The sequence below is a fragment of the Capsicum annuum genome, unplaced genomic scaffold, assembly GCF_002878395.1.
Source record: "Capsicum annuum cultivar UCD-10X-F1 unplaced genomic scaffold, UCD10Xv1.1 ctg4165, whole genome shotgun sequence".
Lineage (NCBI taxonomy): Eukaryota > Viridiplantae > Streptophyta > Magnoliopsida > Solanales > Solanaceae > Capsicum > Capsicum annuum.
This window is the reverse complement of record NW_025848996.1, coordinates 244,136-248,070: the sequence shown is the minus strand read 5'-3', so window position 1 is coordinate 248,070 and position 3,935 is coordinate 244,136.

The window sequence follows — 3,935 nt, the reverse complement described above, 5'->3', positions numbered from 1 at the left end:
TAGTCAACTTCCCACCCCTATTTAAGTTTTTTAACACGTGATTTAGCCATTCTTCACCTAAAATATACTAGTTTCTCACAAGTTTCTCTCAAGAGCAACCTAGGGCTTTTCATAGAAGATTTAGAATCAAGAATTTCCTCCGTCAATCTTCACGATATAATAAACCAAGGTATGTGTAGTGTTCATTCATGGACTCCTTTCATCCATGAAGCCCAAGAATCTCTTTTCTAAGTTTAAGTCTATAAATTTATTTATGAATTTCATGTTAGGTTTGTTTTGTTTATTTTGAGAATGATCAATTGAATTCAAATCTATTTTGGGTGATCAATTTTATGTGGAATTGATTTGTATATATGTATATTCATGTGAACCTATGAATAAACCCTTGGATGATGAAATTAGAGATGAATCATCATGATTAATTGTTGTATAATGTTGTCTACATGTGCTATGCCTACCATGTGTTTAATTAAATACCTAGATGTAGGAACAATGCCCAACTAGTATGATATTACGAAATCCCTATGTATGTACAAGTTTATGCATGTCACATGTTTGGTGAAGTGCTTTAATAAATGAATTATGAATTATGTTGTTGGTCATATGTTAAAGTAATCCATGCTATGTCAGTTTCTTCTCATCGAGTCCAAGGGGTACTTTTACTCGAACATTTAGTTGTGTGCTTAGAGCCATGTCATGTTTTCATAATCTCATCAGTCAAGCTATGATCCATAGAACTTAGTCAGTCATGTAACTCATGAAATCTGAGTAATCTTAGTAGTTCTATAATCTCGGTAATCTCAGTACTCCATAATCTCAGTTACTTCAGTATTCCTAGTCATCTCAGTAACTTAAGTATTCTAAGTTAGTCCTCAGAACTGTGTACGTTTCTTCAGTCAACGGAACTCAGTAAATTTTGTTTAGCTCCACTAGACTATACCACTAGTATCAGTTTAGTTCGGTTAATCAATTCAACTAAGTTAATTAGTTCAGTATCTTTCAGATGGGAGTAGTATTCAGCACCGAGCGAGCCTAAGGATGGGGACTCACCTGCTAGATAAGTCTGAGATCCTTAGAAAAAATCCCTATGTTTCAGAACTCTGTAGCCGGTGTAGGTATGAGATGTCACCTGTTAAATAGGACTGATATTCTCAGGGATCACCCATTAGAGCATTTAAATGTATAGGACACATCCCAGGGGTCACCCACTAGATTAGGAGTGACTCCACAATAGTTATCTTGACTAGTGGCGCGGTTTTGACACTGTTGTAGTTGGGGTTATAGGGTGGACCCCATTTAGCTTAGTATGGTTCATATCGGTTAGATAAATACATCCCATAATTTTAGTTACAAAATCAGGACTGTCAAATATAGTCAATTTAGCTCAGTAGTGTAAAATTAGGACTGTCAGATACAATCACTCCTTATTATTGTAATAGACTTCGAGATTACCCATTAGATAGGACTAATCTCAACTATGGTCAATCAGTAATGGTATCATAAGATTTAGACATCATGCACCAGATAGGACTGATCTCAAGTTCAAATACTCAGATACAGTACAAAACTCAGCTAGTTCTATCAGATTCAGGAACGTCAGATATAGTCACTCATGGTATCAGTTATATAGTTATCAAAACTTATGTTATCAGTATTCAGCTTCAGTACTGTTAGACACAGTCAACCAGACCAGTTCTTCATAATTAGAACTATCAGAAATAGTTATTCATGTATCAATAACATAGTATCAGTCCTTCATATATTAGTAATTCCATGTTATTAGTAGACTTAGTAGTCAGAACTTAGCATTTAGTCCTATCACGATGCCAGTTACAGTTATGTATGTATGCATGTATTCTCATGTTCATGTTAGTTGGTTAGTTAGTATTGTTCATGCATATGAACCTATTGTATTCATCCTACCTCACTTACATACCAATATTTTCAAATTATTGATGCCTTTGCGGTATGGTGTCTTATACAATAGGTTTAGAAGCACGAGCTCCAGAGAAATAGTAGCATCCCAGTTCAGCGATCAAAGTTAGCAGTGAGTCCTCATCCTTCGAGGGCATGATGATCTTAATACTATTTTAGTTTTTATTTTTCTCAGTAGTTGGGGACATGTCCCATCAACTCCTTATTTAGACTATTTAGAGGCTTATAGACTATAGTATTTTCGGATAATTATCTCAGTTATTTTGGTACTGTTATACCATATTTTACTGTTATGTACTAGTATTGAACCTTTTGGTCTTTCACTTCATGTTTTCGCATTTACGATATTATTACTATTATTTAGTGCTCAATTTACAGATATATGTCATGAGTTTTCTTATGGTCCTTTGGGGTCATAGGCACCGTGTAGCATTCTTGGTTCCTGATTCGGGTTGTTACAAACTTGGCATCAGAGCCCAAGGTTCAACAGTATCCTAGGATGTCTAAAAAGCCGCATCTAGTAGAGCCTTGTACATGCGTGTGTTGTGCACCATACTTATGTGTAGAAGGCTATAAGATGTTTTAGGAACAGTTTCCTTCTTTCAGAATTCATATCGTGCCGGTGAGAATAGGCTCAAAGTTAAACTCTCAGTCATGAATCATTCCGTGGATGTCCTGTGCATCACCCCAGTATTTCAGTAGAGTGAGCATTCTTAGAGGGACATAGATTCCCAAGGGGGAGATACCCCATTATTTCCTCAACGTTCTCAAGACTTAAATTAAGTTTCTCTTCCCATAACGAATCCAGTTTAGAATAGAGGGTAATCATAAGTTAACGCTCAAAGTCCCAACCTCAGCTATGGGCCAAGTATTCAAAGGCTTAGTTAAGTACACGAAATTTGGTTTATGGATAATGTTTTAGCCTCAGTCTTGTTCTCAAGTTTCAGATCATGCAAACTTCTAGCTTAATCATGGGGTCATCAGTACTTTACAGTCATGATCTCGGATTCATTAATATTTCTAGTTTTTATAAAAGTTCTCCTTAGTCCTACTCAGTTTCATGTTTAGTGTTCATTACAAGCTTTGTATTCAGTTCATGCTCAAATCCCCATTACAAACTTGGTATTAATAACCCTTGCATGTTCATTCATGTATTCATATATCAGTTCAATCATGTAATTATGCATCAGACATGCATTCTCACTGCGGGAAATTTACTTCATTAGCAAATTCAGTCATGTTTTTATTTGTCTATTATCAGTCATACATCAGGTATGCATAAATTCAGCTTATTAGTCATGCATAAGATATCCGTGTTTAGTATGTTATATTCAGTCATCCATCATGTCAGTCATAAAATCATGTTCTAGCCAGTCATGTTTTGTATGTATGTCATTTTCTATTCTTTACCTCTCATTCAATCTCATTCGAGGATAAATGTTCTCAAGGGGGAGATATTGGATTACCCTATAGTTTTTCCTAGCTAATTTCATCTCAAGAATGTCGAGTATTAGCTTCTAAATTAAATGATGGTTATTCCATGTGCAATCTTTAAGATTTTCACTTTTTGTCATGTGGAAAATTCAATAAGCCTTCTATCGACATGAAATTCGCCCAAATCCGATAACCGGGTCAGAAGTTACGACTATTTCAAGTTCCCATCATAAAAATACACCATATTGGTCAGTGGCGTGCCTCACCACAAGCCAAAATGGTAATTGTCCTTTTCCAGTGTCTCAACATAATTTCCTTCATGTCGCAAAAAGTTCTAGGTTGCTAAAGAAGGGGCAACGTAATGGCTCCGCATCGCGCCATCCCTCAATTCCTAATTGTCAAATTCTAGAGACACGGCGCGATAACACTGCGTTGCGCCAGGAGTTTTATTCGAGAAATTTTTACTAAAATTAAATGACGTGTCCAGGGTTAAAAGGGTCAACTTCCCACCCCTATTTAATCCCTTTAACATATGACATAGCCATTCTTTACCAAAAATATACTAG